Raw genomic sequence first — 19387 nt, 5'->3', positions numbered from 1 at the left:
CGCCGATTCATTAATATCGCTGAGGTCGCTAACTTCGCGAGAGCAAAATTCCATAAATTTTCCACCAAATTTCGTACTTTTGGCGTCATTACCATCGGGAAAAGATTCTCCATCATTTCATAAGATTTTTTTTTTTTTTTTTTTAATTTTTTTGCGACACCAGGAGACACCTCAGGCTTTGGGGTTGCGACAGTCAAGGGGTTAAAAAAGATGCCAATTTCAAAATAGGGTGCAGAATAAATAATGTAGACATTCTTGGCACTAAAATAACATATCCTCTGTTCATTAGTCACATCTCTAGGCCCCTTTTATATTACTATTTTTTTCTATTTTGATTTTTTATTCATACAAAAAACACAAAATTTACTGTTATGCAGACTACTACATTATTGTGAAAATGGTATAAATAATATCAGTGCACTAGTGAAAGAATGTTAGACTCCCTAGTTGATGTGTATTGGACGTGTGGTGTGATTTGCTTACTCCTGAACATTGGTAAAAATCGAACATTTCCGCTACTTTGAGCTCAATTTCACGGTCATTTTCATCGTGAAACTAATCAAAACCATCTCTATTTCTGTAATATGTTTTCTATTTTATCACATGAGCCCATGAAAACGAGAATACAACGATAAATACTATACAAAAATACACCTCAAAGTCGGCGTTTTAATAAAAAAATAAACGGTCAGTTTTTTTTTTCTCATTATGCACCGTGTGCTGCAGGTTTTTTTTATGTGGTGCACACTGACCACACAGACCCATTCTCTCACATGTGGGCCTACCAGCTTTCTCCTGCTTGATTTGAAGCCGCTAGAATTTATGTGTATTAATACATCCGAAACACTGGCTCGTAAGACATATATATACGACCAAAACAGTCAAAGGTTAAGAAAATGCTTCCACATAGTGCTGCTGTTGATGAATTTAAGGCCAGCAAAGGCTGGTTGGAGAGATTTAAGAATCGTAATGGCATACACAGTGTGATAAGGCATGGTGAGGCTGCCAGTTCAGACAAAAAAGCGACTGAAAAATATGTGCAGGACTTTAAGGAGTACATAGACACTGAAAACTTAAAACCCCAAGTGTTTAATTGTGACGAAACAGGCCTGTTTGGGAAGAAAATGCCAAACAGGACCTACATTACTCAGGAGGAAAAGCCTTCCCAGGACACAAGCCTATGAAAGACAGGCTAACACTAATGTTGTGTAGTAATGCTAGTGGGGATTGCAAAGTGAAGCCTTTACTCGTGTATCACTCTGAAACTCCCATGTTCAAGAAAAACAATATCGTCAAGAGTAATTTGTGTGTGATGTGGAGAGCAAACAGTAAGGCATGGGTCACTAGGGAAATTTTCCTGGAGTGGTTTTATAGTGTGTTTGGCCCCACTGTGACAAAATTACCTCCTGGAAAAGAAATTGTCACTCAAGTGCCTCCTGGTAATGGACAATGCTCCTGCTCATCCTCATGACTTGCAAGAGCAAATTGCAGGGAAGTTTAGCTTCATCAAAGTGAAGTTTTTACCTCCTAATACAACTCCCCTCCTCCAGCCCATGGACCAGCAGGTCATTTCAAACCTCAAAAAACTCTACACAAAAGCAGTGTTTCAAAAGTGCTTTTAAGTGACCTCAGACACTGAATTGACCCTAAGAGAGTTTTGGAAAGAACACTTCAGTAACCTCAGTTGCATAAACCTTATAGGTAAGGCTTGGGAGGGAGTGACTTGCTGGACTTTGAACTCTGCTTGGAGAAAATTGTGGCCACAAAGTGTACAAGAGAGGGATTTTGAAGGGTTTGGGGCTAACCCTCAGGAGCCTATGCCAGTTGTGGAATCCATTGTGTCATTGGGTAAGTCCTTGGGGTTGGAGGTTTGTGGCATGGATGTGGAAGAGTTGGTGCAGAATGATGATGAAGAACTAACCACTGCAGAGATGCAAGAGCTTGAGGTGCAACAGCAACAGATCACAGCTCAGGAATGTGGTTCAGAGCGGGAGGAAGAGAGACAGAAAGTTGCCTTCATCAAAGATTAAGGAAATGTGTACAATGTTTATAAAGGTGCAAGCATTTATGGATGAATTTTATCCCGCCACAGCTGTTGTAAGCCGTATTGGCAACATGTACAATGACACTCGTGTCCCATTTTAGGGAAATCCTAAGGGCACGTGAGAAAGAGCTCTCTGGACAGATATTTTGTGCAACAGGGGTCCAGTGACTCTCAAGCTGGTCCTAGTGGCATTAAAAAAACAAGAAGGGAGGTAACCCCAGCAAAGGACTTGGTACCTGAAGTCTTTATGGAAGGGGATTCCCCTTCCAAACAATAGAACACCTGTATCTCCCCTGCTCCTGGCACATCACTCATCAACAACTCCACAATAAAGTGGCATTTAATTATTGTTTAATTTGCATGTACCATTGGTTTCTGTGTAGGGAAATGTATATTTCATGTAAAAAAAATTTTGTTTAATTCTTTTGGGTGTCTGGAACGAATTAATTCTATTTCCATTATTTCTTATGGGGAAAATTAATTCGACTAACGGATAATTTGACTAAAGGCTAGCTCTCTGGAACGAATTAAAGCCGTTGGTTGAGGGTCCACTGTACAGTGGAACCCTGAGTTTCGGCCATAATCTGTTCCAGATGCTCAGCTTAAATTCGCAATGGCCTAAATTCGACACAATATTTCCCATAATTAATGTACAGTGGACCCTCGGTTATCGGCCATAATCTGTTCCAGAAGGTCGGCCAAAACCTGAAATGGCCAAAAACTGAAATAATTTTTCCCATAAGAATTAATGTAAATACAATTAATCCGTTCCAGTCAAAAATATTCACAAAAAAAAAATAACTTTTTAGCAATTATATAAATATTACATACCTTTATTGAAGGCTAATGCTGGCGTCTGGAAGATAGAAAGAAGGAAAGAGGGAGGAGTTAGTGTTTGGAAGGGGAATCCCCCTCCATAAAGATTTCAGGTAACAAAGCCTTCTCTGGGGTTACTTCCCTTCTTTGTCTTTTAATGCCACTAGGACTAGCTTCAGAGTCACTGGGCCCCTGTCTCACAAAATAACTGTCCAGAGTGCTCTGTTTCTGGCATCTCTAAGATTTCCCTGAAGTGGAACAAGGTTTTGTCACTAAACATGTTGCAGATATGGCTTGTTTCAGCTTTGTCAGGGTGGTACTTCTCGACAAAACTTTGCACATCATTCCACTTTGCACAAATGTTCTTAATCAATGAAGAAGGCACCTCCTTCACTCCCTCTTCCTCCTCTTCTGAAGCAAGTTCCTCAGCTGCAGTCTGCTGCTGTTCAAGTTGCAGCTTTTCAGTGGTTAGCTCTTCCCTGTGGTCTTCCACCAACTCTTCCACATCCTCGCCACTCATCTCCAACCCCAGGGACTTCCCCAGTGCCACAATAGAGTCCACAGGGTCGGCAGGGTCAGGGTCAGCCTCAAACTCCTCAAAATCCCTCTCTTGGACACAATCTGGCCATAGTTTTCTCCAAGCAGAGTTCAAAGTCCTGGAAGTCACTCCCTCCCAATCCTTACCTATAAGGCTTATGCAATGGAGGATAGTGAAGTGATTCCTCCAGAACTCTCTTAGGGTCAACTGAGTGTCTGAGGTTACTTCAAAGCACTTTTGAAACATTGCTTTTGTGTAGAGTTTTTTGAAGTTGGAAATGGCCTGCTGGTCCATGGGCTGGAGGAGAGGAGTGGTGTTAGGAGGCAAGAACTTCATTTTTATAAAAGTGAAGTCCTTAAACATTTGGTCTAATAAGTTTGGAGGAAGTGCAGGAGCATTGTCCAGTACCAGGAGGCACTTGAGTGGCAATTTCTCTTCCAGGAGGCATTTTTTCACACTTGGGCCAAACACATCATTAACCCACTCTTTGAAAATCTACCTTGTGACCCATGCCTTATGATTAGCTTACCACATCACACACAATCTATTCTTCATGACACTGTTTTTCTTGAACACTGGGATTTTCTGAATGATACACGAGTAAAGGCTTCACTTTGAAATCCCCACTAGCATTACCATACAACAAAAGAGTAAGCCTGTCTTTCATAGGCTTGTGTCCTGGCAGTGCCTTTTCTTCCTAGGTAATGTAGGTCCTGTTTGGCATTTTCTTCCAAAACAGGCCTGTTTTGTCACAACTGAACACTTGGGGGTTTGAATCCTTCAGCCTCTATGCACCCCTGGAATTCCTGCATGAATTTTTCAGCTGCACATTTGTCAGAACTTGCAGCCTCACCATGCCTTACAACACTGTGTATGCCACTACACTTCTTAAATCAACCAAACCATCCTTTGCTGGCCCTAAATTCACAAACTGCAGCACTTGTTCCAGGCATTTACTTTGCAAGATCCTCGACTCCACAACACTGTCTCCCACTAATTCTTTTTGCTTAACCCTTTGACTGTCGCGGCCGTATATATACGTTTGTGAGGTACCGTGTTTGACGTATATACAGTGGACCCCCGCATAACGATGGCATCGCATAGCGATTTTTCCGCATAACGATTACTTTTATCGCAAAATTTTTGCCCCGCATACCGATTAAAAACCCGCATACCGATTTTCGTCCGAGACGCGTCCAATGTGCCCTCAGCCAGCCTCACATGTGCCGCTCCGTCCCATTGTTTACCAGCCAGCCTCCGCGGTAACATCCAAGCATACACTCGGAATATTTCGTATTATTACAGTATTTTCGGTGCTGTTTCTGGAAAATAAGTGACCATGGGCCCCAAGAAAGCTTCTAGTGCCAACCCTGTGGTAAAAAGGGTGAGAATTAGTATGGAAATTAAGAAAGATTTTGAAGGGTTTGGGGCTAACCCTGAGAAGCCTATGCCAGTTGTGGAATCCATTGTGCCTACTTCAAAGATTAAGGAAATGTGTGCACAGTGGGTTGAACTGCAAACCTTTATAGATGAAAATCACCCTGACACAGCTGTTGCAAGCCGTGCTGGTGACTATTTCAATGACAATGTTGTGGCCCATTTTAGACAAATCGTAAAGGAACGGGAGGTACAGAGCTCTATGGACAGATTTGTTGTGCGACAGAGGTCCAGTGACTCTCAAGCTGGTCCTAGTGGCATTAAAAGAAGAAGGGAAGTAACCCCGGAAAAGGACTTGCTACCTCAAGTCGTAATGGAAGGGGATTCCCCTTCTAAACAGTAAGAAGATAATGCTCTCCCCTCCTCCCATCCCATCAATCATCACCAGATCTTCAATAAAAGTAAGTGTCATTTAATTGTGCATGCCTTTTTCAGTTTGTGTGTATTAAAATTAACATTTCATGTGGTAAAAAAAAATTTTTTTCATACTTTTGGGCGTCTTGCACGGATTAATTTGATTTCCATTATTTCTTATGGGGAAAATTCATTCGCATAACGATTATTTCGCATAACGATGAGCCCTCTTGCACGGATTAAAATCGTTAACCGGGGGTCCACTGTATACTCATAAATTCTAGCGGCTTCAAATCAGGCAGGAGAAAGCTAGTAGGCCCACATGTGAGAGAATGGGTCTGTGTGGTCAGTGTGCACCACATAAAAAAAATCCTGGAGCACGCAGTGCATAATGAGAAAAAAAAAACTCCGACCGTTTTTTTTAATTAAAATGCCGAATTTGTGGTCTATTTTCGTATAGTATTTGTGGGTGTATTCTCGTTTTCATGGTCTCATTTGATAGAATGGAAACTATATTATAGAAATGGAGGTGATTTTGATTAATTTTACTATAAAAAGAACCTGGAAATGGAGCACAAAGTACAGGAAATGTTTGATTTTTGCCGATGTTCAAAAGTAAACAAATGATGTCATTGTCCAATAAATGTCCAAATAGCCATTCTAATACGCAGTCATGAATGGGTTGATGTAATTTTTACAATTATTACAGTATTGCAGTAGTCTGCATAACAGTAAATCTTCTATTTTTTGTTTGAATAAAATTTCAAAATAAAAAGCAAGAGTAATATCACAGGGACCTGGAGACATGACTGATGAACAAAGAAAATCTTATTTTAGAGCCAGGAATGTCTGCATTGTTCATTCTGGACCTTATTTTGAAATTGTCGTATTTTTTAATTTTCGTGAAATTGGCCAAATTGCAAATTTCTGACCATGTTATTGGGTAGTTGAAATCGGTAAATGGGCAGTTTCTTGTGCTCAATCGATAGAAAAAATAGAGTTCTGAAGAAATAGTTATGAGTTTGGTTGACTGGAATAACGGAATTAGCCGAAAATAGGGCTCAAAGTGGGCGAAATTGCCGATTTTTAAATATCGCCGAAGTCGCTAACTTCGCGAGAGCGTAATTCCGTCAGTTTTCCATCAAATTTCGTTTTTTTGGTGTCTTTACAATCGGGAAAAGATTCTCTATCATTTCATAAGAAAAAATAATTTTTTTTTTTTTCGAATATTTTGCGACACCAGGAGCAACTTCAGGATTGGGCCCTTCGACAGTCAAAGGGTTAATCCACAACAATAATAACTTTTCCATCACTTCTATTATTGGTGGCCTTTGTTTAGTTGGAAAAGTTACTCCTTTTGCAACATTAGCATCCTTGATTTGTTGTTTCTTTGCAAGGATGGATGTAATTGTTGATTTACTCTGGCTGTACATCCTGGCAAGTTCCACCGCCCTCATACCACTCTCAAACTTTCCTATCACTTCACGCTTAAATTCCATGGTGTTTCTCATTTTCTTTACCACATAAACTTTCTTTGGAGTCATTGTTACTTATTTCACAGCTGCACTGCAAAAATACACAAACTACCATGAGAAATAAGCAAAATGTTTGGATGTATGAGCAGAAGCTTCCTCAGCCACCGAGAGACACAGCCAAACTGACGTGCAAGCGGCCCCAGCCGGTGGATGGATGCGTCCCAAATGGCCAATCACTGAATTCACGGCCGATAACTGGGCGCCGAAAAACCAGCCGATCACTGAGTTGGTTGATAACAGAACTGGCCGATAACCGGGGGTCCATTGTAAATACAGTGGACCCCCGCATAACGATCACCTCCGAATGCGACCAATTATGTAAGTGTATTTATGTAAGTGCGTTTGTACGTGTATGTTTGGGGGTCTGAAATGGACTAATCTACTTCACAATATTCCTTATGGGAACAAATTCGGTCAGTACTGGCACCTGAACATACTTCTGGATTGAAAAAAATATCGTTAACCGGGGGTCCACTGTACAATTAATCCGTCCCAGGGAGTTAGGAATCCCCTCCATAAGGACTTCAGGTATCAAAACCCTCTCTAGTGTTACTTCCCTTCTTTGTCTTTTACTGCCACAGTACATTCATTACTTACCTTAAAATATTTGTAGTCTTAAAATAGAGCGAGAGGCGAGTAGTATTAATTTGCAGGAATTCAGTGTAGGTAGCCTGTAGATGTAGGTACACGTATGTAGCCTCCCTGGGCTACACTATACAGCCACATTATTACATTACACAGCCATATTATTACACTGACTTACCATGTTCACTGAGTTTAATCATTTCTAACAACTACATTTAGATGCCATCATAAACAAAGGGATAACTACAGTGTAATGAATAATTCATGCCAAAAATTGTAAAACAAACGCGCATGAAGGGCGGTTACTGCACCAGACGCCAGATTCAGTTTTCTCTAACACTGCTTCAGAGAAAACGTAATTTTTACCTTCCACCCTCCTCCCTCCTCCTTGATTTGCCAGTACTCACCACTCGATAACATATAAACATTGCATGTTTATATGCTATGTTTATATGCTATATGCTATGTAACATGTTCCATATATAATTTCAAAGATGGATTAATGAAAATGTCTATATTAACCTAAAATAAGACATTTAATGTGCTCAAGAGTGATTATTATTAAACATACATCTCATAAAAACATTGCATGTTTTTGTATATACAATGGAACCTCAAATTTCGAATGTATCACTTATGAAACTCTTTGAAAATTGAATGCTTTTTTCGAACCAACTTTGCCCCTATTATTGAACTCGCCACTATTTTCAAACCGCCGGGTGCCAGACCTGTCCTGCAGCCCGCTCTGTCCGCGTCCCCACGCAGGCGCCGTGAGCCAGTCTGGTTTTGTTGATGCTTGAGTGAACACTAACCTGCGCTCTCATTCATACATTTTACAATTATTTCATTGTGTTTATTGCTTGTGGGACTGTGAAATAAGCTACCATGGTCCCAAAGAAACTGGCTAGTGGCACCCCTGTGGCAAAGAACAAAGTGAGAAACACCATAGATGTGAAGAAGGAAATAATACAGAAGTATGAGAGTGGTGTGAGACTTGTTGAGCTTGCCAGGATGTATGGGAAAAACAAGTAGACCATTGGTTCTATCCTGGCAAAGAAAGAACAAATCAAGGAAGCTAATGTTGCGAAAGGCATTAATATGCTAACCAAAAAAAGACCACAGACAATCGATCAGGTTGAGAAGTTGTTGCTGGTATGGATCAAGGATAAAGAGATGGCAGGTGATAGTGTTTCAGAGACCATTATTTGCGAAAAGGCAAGGAAGTTGCATGCCGATCTGGTACAGAAAACTCCTGGAACCAGTGACGATAGTGAATTTAAGGCCAGCAGAGGCTGGTTTGACAGATTTAAGAAGCGTAGTGGCATACACAATGTTGTAAGGCATGGTGTGGCAGCCGATTCAGACAAATGGGCGGCTTAGAAGTTTGTACAGGAGTTTCAGGTTTACGTAGACACTGAAATATTAAAACCCCCAACAAGTGTTCAATTGTGACGAAACAAGCCTGTTTTGGAAGAAAATGCCAAAGACGACCTACATTACTCAGGAGGAAAAGACACTCCCAGGACACAAACCTATGAAAGACAGGCTAACTCTTTTATTCTCTGGTAACACTAAGTGGTGATTTTAACCCTTTCAGGGTCCGTCCCGTAGATCTACGGCTTCACGTTGAGTGCCCAAACCGTAGATCTACGCCAAAATTCTAGCGCCGTCAAATTTAGCGCGAAAACGCTCATAGGCCTACATGTGAGAGAACTGGTCTGCGTGGTGGGTGTGCGCCATAAACAAAAAATCTAGGCGCCCCATAGCATTGTGGGAACGCCGGCTCAGTTACCCTTGTTCACCATGCCTCGTCGCAAGTCAGCTCTCACTCCAAGGAAAATTTGGACTCTCCTCTTCCTATCTGATAGTTCTGACAGTGATGGAAGTGGAAATGAAGACGAATTCTTTGGTTTTGATCAGTTAGTGACCGAAAGGAATGACCAGGATGTCGATAATAGTGCAGAAAACCCTGACGATCCTCAACCTTCTACCTCTGGTGTGGGCACTCCTCAGTCACGGTCAGTTGTACCTCAATGCAAGAGAAAACTATTATTTTCGCGTGACCAGGCCTCTGACTTCAGTAATGATGATGATAGTGACGTGGATTGTGATTTTATTGCTCTTGACGATCATTCGAGTAGTGATAGTGAGGAAACATATTCAACAGTGAAGCGTCGGTATGTACGCCGCCGCATGCGCTCGGGTAGTGTACCCTATGCTGTGCCCAGGGGACGGAGTACATCCCGTGGCCCTACACCAGGTATAGACAGTAATAGTGAGGATGATGTGGCTACACTTGGCATGGATAGACCACAGGCATCAGTAGATGGTGGTTGTGGTAACGGTAGTGCCACGGCCATGCGTGACTCACCAGCCCAGGCTGGGACCAATGCTGCTGACTCCGCAGTTCAAGGACAAAGCAGAGTGTCAGCCACCAGCCCACCACAACTACCCGCACAATCAGCCTATGATGTCCAGTATCCACCAGCAAACCATATCTGGGATTGGCAGCAAAATTCCAATTTTGTTCCCAAGCCTCACCACTTTGATGACTCTCAAAGTGGAATTCTACCAACTTGTCCCCTTGGAAACACTGCAAATGAACTGGAATTCTTTGAACTATTCTTTGACCAGCCACTGATGGAAACTATTGTCAGGGAAAGTAACAAGTATTTTGAGTACACCATGGTAAATACGATCATATCACCACAGTCAAGACTACACCGGTGGAAAGAGACGACTGTTGCAGAAATGTATTTGCTTTTTGCAACAATAATGCTTATGCCTCATGTCTATAAGCATAATATAAAAGCATACTGGTCCACAGATCGGCTAATTTCTACCCCGGTCTTCAGTGAAATCATCCCAGTGAACAGGTTTATCTTACTGTTACGTATGTTGCACTTCTCTGACAAAACCAGGCCTGACAGAAGTGACAGGTTATACAAGATTAGAAATGTTTTTATGTATCTCAAGCAAAAGTTCAGCACGTACTTTTATCCATTCAAGAATCTTGTAATTGACGAGTCTTTGATTTTGTTCCAAGGTAGGCTGTCATTCAAGCAGTATATACCGAGCAAGAGGAAACGCTTTGGTATAAAACTGTTTGTACTCTGTGACTGTGACAGTGGCCTGGTATTGGATATTGCAGTATACACGGGAAGTAAAACATTGAAAGATACCAAGATGTTATTGGGTATCTCAGGTGATGTAGTGAGAAGCATGATGGCACCTTATCTTGGTAAGGGGCATACATTATATACCGATAACTGGTACAAAAGCCCTTTACTCGGTGATTTCTTGCAAGTGAACAAGACAGATGTGTGTGGCACAGTGCGTTCTAATCGCAATCACATGCCCAGGCTCAACGCAGGTGCTCGTGGCGATGACGTGCAGGTGTTTACTGCCAATGACATCATGGCATTACGGTGGCATGACAAACGAGATGTCACATTGTTGACAACCATTCACCGTAACGAAATGCAAGACAGTGGCAAAGTTAAACGAGTGACTAATGAACATATTCAAAAACCAGTGACAGTGATTGATTATACACAAAACATGCACTTGGTTGACAAATGTGACATGCAGATTGGCTTTGTTGATTGTGTTTGTAAAAGTTACAAGTGGTACATGAAACTTTTCTTCCATCTCATGGACATTTCAATGCTCATTGCATATAATATATACCATATGAAGACTGGCAACAAACCACCGTATGGTGAATTTTGTTTGTCTGTTGTCAGACAACTCATAATGAAGTACCAGGTAACAACACCTGCTATACAACAAGGTCCTCGAACTCCTCAGGATATACCCAAGCGTTTGAGGAGGGAAGGTGATCATTTCATAATACAGCTTCCTTCAACTCAGAAGAAATTTGCTCAGAAGAGATGCATCGTCTGTGCACAAACAAAACGACGGCAACAAAGACGCAAAGACACTCAGTTTATGTGAGAGGAATGTAAGGTGCCTCTGTGCATGGTGCCTTGTTTCAAGGAGTTCCACAAGCTCCAGCAGTTCTAAAACCATGTCCAGTGATTGTAAATATGTAAGTATATGATAGAACATTAGCATTATACAAGATTTGTGCATGTTTATTGTAATAAACAACAGTGGTAAACAATAATATGATAACTTTAGTGCGGTTAATGTGTTCAATACAGTGAGTTTATATATATACATTATATACAGTATTGGTCTCTCAGGCCCCAAATGTTAGTAGGAAAAGAAAAAAACTACAAAAGAAAAAACTACAAAAAACGTTAAATAAAGTAATGCGCGTATGTGGAAATCGTTGATGTTGCCGCCACCACGTCATTTTGGGTCGACTTCTCGGCACTGTATCTCAGTAAGTACTGATCAGAATTTTTTTTTTTTTGTCTTATTACCTTCACAAAAATATACTCTTTAATTCTGTAAGAAAATTTTTTTTTTTTTTTTTCAAAATTTCTTGGACACTGGAGCACAACTTCAGATTTTGGCCTTGGACCCTGAAGGGGTTAAAGTGAAACCTTTACTTGTGTATCATTTAGAAAATCCTAGAGTGTTTAAAAAAACAATGTCATAAAGAATAAGTTATGTATTTTGTGGAAAGCAAATAATATGGCATGGGTCACAAGGTAAATTTTCAAAGAGTGGGTCAATGATGTGTTTGGCCCCAGTGTGAGAAAATACCTCCTAGACAATAATTTGCCACTCAAGTGCCTCCTGTTAACCCCTTGACTGTCGCAACCCCCAATCCTGAGGTGTCTCCTGGTGTCGCAAAATTTAAAAAAAAAAAAAAAAAAAAATGTTTTCTTATGAAATGATAAGAGAATATTTTCCCGATTGCAATGACACCAAAAAAAACAAAATTTGATGGAAAACTGACGGAATTACGCTCTCGCGAAGTTAGCGACCTTGGCAATATTTACAAATCGGTGATTTCGCCCACTTTGAGTCCTATTTTCGGCTAATTCCATTGTTCCAGTCGACCAAACTCATAGCTATTTCTTTAGAACTCAGTTTTTTCTATCGATTGAGTACAAGAAACTGCCCATTTACCAATTCCAACTACCCAATAATGTGGTCAGAAATTTGCAATTTGGCCAATTTCACGAAAAATAAAAAATATGACAATTTCAAAATAAGGTCCAGAATGAACAATGCAGACATTCCTGGCTCTAAAATAACATTTTCTTTGTTCATCAGTCATGTTTCCAGGCCCCTCTGATATTACTCTTGCTTTCTATTTTGAATTTTTATTCAAAAAAAAAAATAGAAGATTTACTATTATGCAGACTACTGCAATACTCTAATAATTGTATAAATAACATCAACCCATTCATGACTGCATATTAGAATGGCTAGTTGGACATTTACTGGACAATGACGTCATTTGTTTACTTTTGAATATCGGCAAAAATCAAGCATTTCTCCTACTTTGAGCTCCATTTCCAGGTTTTTTTTATAGTAAAATCAATCAAAATCATCTCTTTTTCTATAATATGTTTTCCATTCTATCAAATGAGACCAAGAAAAAGAGAATACAATCATAAATACTATACGAAAATAGACCACAAAGTCGGCATTTTAATTAAAAAAAAAAACGGTCGGAGTTTTTTTTTTTTCTCATTATGCACTGCGTGCTCCAGGATTTTTTTATGTGGTGCACACTTACCACACAGACCCATTCTCTCACATGTGGGCCTACCTGCTTTCTCCTTCTTGATTTGAAGCCGCTAGAATTTATGAGTATACAGTGGACCCCCGCTTTACGATCACCTCCCAATGCGACCAATTATGTAAGTGTATTTATGTAAGTGCGTTTGTACGTGTATGTTTGGGCGTCTGAAATGAACTAATCTAATTCACAATATTCCTTATGGGAACAAATTCGTTCAGTACTGGCACCTGAACATACTTCTGGAATGAAATAATATCGTAAACCAGGGGTCCACTGTATATATGTCAAACACGGTACCTCGTAAGACGTATATATACGACCGCGACAGTCAAAGGGTTAATGGACAATGCTCCTGCACATCCTCCAAACTTATTAGACCTCTTGTCTAGGGACTTCAGTTTTATAACAGTGAAGTTCTTGCCTCCTAACACCACTCCTCTCCTCCAGCCCATGGACCAGCAGGTCATTTCTAACTTAAAAAAACTCTACATAAAAGCAGTGTTTCAAAAGTCCTTTGAAGTGACCAGACACTACGTTGACCCTAAGCGAGTTCTGGAGGAATCACTTCAATATCTACAGTTCCATAAGCCTTATAGGTAAGGCTTGGGAGGGGGTGATTTCCAGAACCTTGACCTCTGCTTGGAGACAATTGTAGCCAGATTGTGTCCAAAAGTGGTATTTTGAAGGGTTTGAGGCTGACCCTGACCCTGTCCTTGACCCAGCTGACCCTCTGCTTGTTGTGAACCTCTATTGTGGCATTGGGGAACATCCTGGGGCTGGAGGTGAGTGGCGAGGAGGTGGAAGACCACAGTGAAGAACTAACCACTGAAGAGCTGAAAGAGCTTCATCTGGAACAGTATCAGACCACAGCTGAGGACCTTGCCTCAGAGGAGGAGGAAGAGGGAGTGGATGAGTTGCCTTCTTCAAAGATTAAGGAGATTTGTGCCAAGTGGAATGATGTCCAAATGTTTGTGCAGAAGTACTACCCTGAACAAGCTGAAACAAGCCATCTTAGCAACAAGTTCAGTGACAAAACCATGTCCCATTTTAGGGAAATCTTAAAGAGGTGCCAGAAACAGAGGACTGTGGACAGTTATCTTGTGAGACAGGGGTCCAGTGACTCTCAAGCTGGTCCTAGTGGCATTAAAAGACAGAGAAGGGAAGTAACCCCAGAGAGGGTTTTGATACCTGAAGTCCTCATGGAGGGAAATTCTCCTTCCAAACACTAACCCCAACTCCTGCTCTCCTCCTCCCTATCTTCCAGATGCCATCACCAATCTTCAATAAAGGTAAAAAAAAATGCTATTTATATGTTTATTTACACTTATTAATACATAATTGAACACTATATTTGTTGTATGTAAAACTATAATTAATCTCTATAAAATGTATTTTTTTGTGAATATTTTTGGGTGTCTGGAACGGATTAATTGTATTTCCATTATTTCTTATGGGAAATATTGCTTCACTTTTCAGACTTTTCGAATTTAGAACTAGCTCCTGGAATGGATTAAGTCCAATATCTGAGGTTCCACTGTACTATGTAACATGTTTCATATATAATTTTGAAGAAAATATCATAGATGGATTAATGAAAATGTGTATATTCACTAGAGGAGAAACAAAGCCACACTGACTCACGATGCCTGAGGCGAGCAGGCGGACAGGTCTGGTACGCCAGCCGAAACTCGGGACACTGCAAAACTTGACAAAATTTAGCTGGAAAAAGCGGTCAAAACTCAAAGTGGCCGAAGCTTGAGGCAGCTGAAACTCGGGGTTCCACTGTAATGTCAGCATAGTTGCTGATCCCTGTATTCCCAGTATTATATAGCATAGCATATTAGTATCATCCCTGTGCTTTAGACACGAGATCCCTCGTAGGCCTGTGGCTTGGTGTGACGTCACGGGTTGCTCACGAGGAGTCCCATTCCTCTGTCCCGGTCTCACTCGGCGGCAGACCTACAGAACGTGAACAGGCTTGGCACCGGGCTCCATCTCTCATCTCAGTCTGACAATACACCTACCATCCTACAAGTGTGTCTACCTTATCCTACGAAATCTCCATTCAAGAACCCCTTACGATAAATGGTGACAGCGGTGAGCCTGTAATTCTGACGATTACAGCGATTTCTGGAGATAAAGTTGTCGACCAGCAAGACGGCCATTTCGTGTTACCAGTAGGCCTACCGAGGTTCACCCCATCCAGCTACCTCAAGCCAGCTACTCTACCAGCTTCTACATTATTCACTGGTCAGTCTCTTTGTATTAGTGTTAACTGCTTTTTGCATTACTCCCGAGGGGTTGACCCGAGTTTGCAAAATAAGCCAGCTTCCAGTCTGTGGTGGGGGAGTCAGAACACCCGAGTCCAGTCCAGCCTAGCCTACTCCATCCAATTATTTTGTCTGCCAAGCCAGCTTCCACCCCTGCTGTGCTCATCGTGTGAAGTTATCAAGCTATTCTGTGTGAAGGGTTAAGATAAGCCAGCTAGCAACTAACCCAGGTGTTTTACCCCAGTACTCAAGCAAGCCACATGAGTAGCCTTCATCGCTTGTGATTCAAGTTCCAAGCATTCTGAGTGCTCCTTGTCATCCTTGTGGTGTTGTAGTATTTCGTGGGTTTCTTCTAAGCCAGCCGGCTTAGAATTATCTTCGCGGCAGTGTGGGTTTTCTCAGTGAGGCTTACGACGTTCAACCCATAAGCCCAGCCACTCACGATCACGTGTGTCGCACCATTGCCGGTCTCAGACGCCTCGCTCAGCCATTACCCACAAACCCAACTACAGTCGGCCATTACAACTCACCTACCTCATCAGTGTTTTGGTGCACTGCTAAGGGTTGTAGCACCATATTTTAAGGACCACATAGGGGGTCAAGAGCTAGAGTGTGTTCGCGCCATCTTTATAAAGCCTCCTGTGTGTTGTCTCTCGCCGATTTAAGCGCAATTCTACGATCATCTGTGCAGAGGACAGCAGCAAGACGATATAAACAATCCATCAATCTCATTTTTTTCAAGTGTTACAGCGATAATATTTTTTTTTTTAGAGACATTTGCGAGTGTTGAGACATTTCTTTTGTGTTCCCAGTGAATTTTTCTCTTAGTGACACTCAGTGACTCTTGATCAGACTCAGTGTTTATCATGTACTGATTGCATTAATTTCTTTTAATCTCCTTAATTCAGTGTTAATTTTCGTGTATTATTTTATATCTGTTGTGTTGTGTTTCTTTTTATACACACTTGAAGTAAGTACTTAGTGTTTCCTTTGTTGTGTGTGCAACATATGAGCAGTATAGAACTTGTGTTTAAACTTCAGAATTCCAGTGAATTAACTCAGTAAATTTTTCACCTCATATTCTGCATCACAACTCAGTGTTGTCTGTTATTTTTTTTTCTTCCCAGCATTTGTGTAATTCTATTTTTGTTCCCTGTGTGTTGAACATTCTTGTGTTCATATTCCTTTATTCAGCCAGTGTTTAATTTGTCTTATTTCCACAGACAATAGTGCCATTTTTAAAGCTCCAGCAAGAAATCTGTTTACAAAATTTTTTAAAACATCAAGTTTCATTGCAAGAAAATTCTAGTATTGTGTGTATGTTGATGTGTTCTGCATCACTGTAAGTGTTCAACCCTCTGTTTTGTTATGTATTTTTTGCACCTATTATTTTTTTCATGTTTTATTGAACAAATTCACTCTTAGTGCAATTTTTAAATTCTCCTTCTAAAGTAAATTGTTCTTTTGCTTGTTGTTTAAGTGCAGTTAAGAGTTAAAGTGTTCATTCCTTGATATATTTCTTTTCTTGTGTGTTATAATTTTTATTATTGCACATAGACTCATTTTGCAATAATTCTTGTGCAAATATTGTGTTGCTATTAAAGTTTTTCTTGCAGGAAATTTTATGCAGTGTTGTGCAATACAGTTTATTACAGTGCAGTTTCTTATGCTCTGTTCTGTGCATAGTATTTTATTCTGTCTGTCATTTTAATTTTTATTTCAGTGAATTGTGTGTTTGTTTTAATTTTTGCACAAGTTTATTGAGTCCATTCTATTATTTTATTGTGTATTTTCCTTGTTGCATTGAAAGTAAAGACAACTCACTGTGCCATTTATTCAATTTAAAGTAAAAGTTGAGCATATTAGATTTGAGCAAAGTACAAGTTCTCTTGATTTTCAGTGTTTGTTAAGTTGCATATTATTCTTGTGTGAGTTCTTTGCTTACTGTGTAACTTGTCAATTTTTAATTACTTATGCAGAATAGTTAAGCATTTTTTTTTCCATTTAAGCTTACTGTGTCATTCTCTCCATTTTTCTTGACTTATGCCCTTCAGTATTTTCACTGAGAAGATGTCCCAGTCACTTTTGAACGTTCACTTAGTGTATCATTCCAGTCAAAGTCAATATGAATCAGTCCACAGTACCAACATTCCCTTACTGACTGAAAGACAATACCTAGCCCTTGAGCAATGTGTTTGTTCTCACAGCTTGTATCTGAGATTTGTTAAAGTGCTGCGAAATGTGAAGTTCAGATTAAGTTCCTATAGATCCGTGAATTACTTATTAACGTAGCCGAGCGGTCAGGCACTAGTAATTCTGTCATTCCCGTCTGTGTTCCACCTATACCTTCAGACTTGCAGGATAGTGTTCCGTTGCCTCAAGTGTCCGAGGACACTCAGACTGCCTTGAGTGCACAGCCTATCCCTGCAATGACTGCTAGTTCGAGTAGTAGTTTCTCCACAGGGGATGCCTTGTCAGAAAACGATTACTTGCAACTAGTAATGCCATCTCTTGTTGATGTGACATGCTGTCTGCAGAAAGACGTCTCTGTTACAGCTAGTGTTCTCACTAGAGTGTCTGTTGTTGTTCCTAATGTTCCAGATGGTGATCCCATCCTAGTTGACAGTAATCAGTGCATTGTAAGAAGTTATTTCTCGAGTAACTTTCACATATTAACGTAAGTGTAGTTTCTTTATAGCTGATACCTCGTGTCACTGTGTGCGACTCAGATTGAATATCAGCATTGTTCACCGTGTTCATTTCTTTTCTCCTGTGCTTGCAGTTGAGATAGTAGATTCGTTCTCCCTTGCTCATATTGCGTGTTATAGCATTAATTTTTTCAACCGGGGGGAGTCATCCACTCCACCGAGTTTGTTCTTTCCTCCAGTAAGGAAGAACTGATACCTTTATTCCAGAACAAACAGCCTACTGGAAGGTTAGCCAGATGGACCTTGACTATCCAAGAGTTCAATCCCACTTTTGAAAATTTACCTGGCAAGTCAAATGTAGTCGCAGATGCTTTATCGCGACACGTTAGTGTAGTTACTGCAGATCCTCCATTTACTGTCGAGGATGTCAAAACTGCACAAAGACTAGATCCCTTGTGTTCTGGTGTGATTCGATTCCTGCTCCAGGAAGATCTTATTCTTACTGTGAAGCCACCAGCATCCATTAGTGACTTTGTAATGAGCCAAGAATTACTGTATCGAATAGTCGAGTTGAGTACTCCTAGCAGATGAATTAGTAATTCCACAGTCACTAGTGATTGTAGTTGTATCTTTTGTAAATACTCGTTCAGCTCTCTCTCAGTCAAGGCATGTGTTAGCCATTGCAGAGGAATTCGATCCTCCCAGAGATGATAACCATTCTGCATACGTAAACCTCACCCTCGCAGAATTGGGTTTAAGTGTAAACAGCCTGCATAATTAGATGTCCGAGATGAATGAATTTGTCAACTGTGTGTTTTATTATTAGCTGATCAGTTTGTCAGAAATTTTTCGTGTTCACGTTCCCTCCGTATTCTGAGAATTAACAGTCTAGATTTGCGTGCACCGAATCTGCCTTTCTGTTAAACACTTCTTTGTATATAATTATTCTTCCTCAGAATCCGTAGAGTGCATGAATACAGATCGATCGATCAATTCCATCCATATTGTATAATGAATTGTTCTTATAGTTTGTAATGCATTATGTTAACACCCACTATGTAATATCCATTATGATACCATCCATTAGTTCTAAGATATATATGAATTTGTTATTGTATAGAATCAGCCCAGATCCGCCTGCCTGTTCAGCCTATAGATAGTAGTGTATGTCGGGACGACATACGTAACATGACCGAGCTGTCAGCATAGTTGCTGATCCCTGTATTCCCAGTATTATATAGCATAGCATATTAGTATCATCCCTGTGCTTTAGACACGAGATCCCTCGTAGGCCTGTGGCTTGGTGTGACGTCACGGGTTGCTCACGAGGAGTCCCATTCCTCTGTCCCGGTCTCACTCGGCGGCAGACCTACAGAACGTGAACAGGCTTGGCACCGGGCTCCATCTCTCATCTCAGTCTGACAATACACCTACCATCCTACAAGTGTGTCTACCTTATCCTACGAAATCTCCATTCAAGAACCCCTTACGA

At 40.7% G+C, this 19387-nt stretch overlaps 1 protein-coding gene across 4 annotated transcripts in view; it reads right to left on the bottom strand.

The window, feature by feature from the left end:
* The window catches only part of Polr2G (DNA-directed RNA polymerase II subunit Rpb7), a 118569-nt gene that overhangs the window by 58682 nt on the left and 40500 nt on the right, over positions 1 to 19387 (bottom strand). The window lies entirely within an intron of this gene.

Source organism: Cherax quadricarinatus, chromosome 70, assembly GCF_038502225.1.
Source record: "Cherax quadricarinatus isolate ZL_2023a chromosome 70, ASM3850222v1, whole genome shotgun sequence".
Classification (NCBI taxonomy): domain Eukaryota; kingdom Metazoa; phylum Arthropoda; class Malacostraca; order Decapoda; family Parastacidae; genus Cherax; species Cherax quadricarinatus.
Note: the sequence above shows the minus strand (reverse complement) of the source record. Positions and strands in the feature narration are given on the sequence as shown.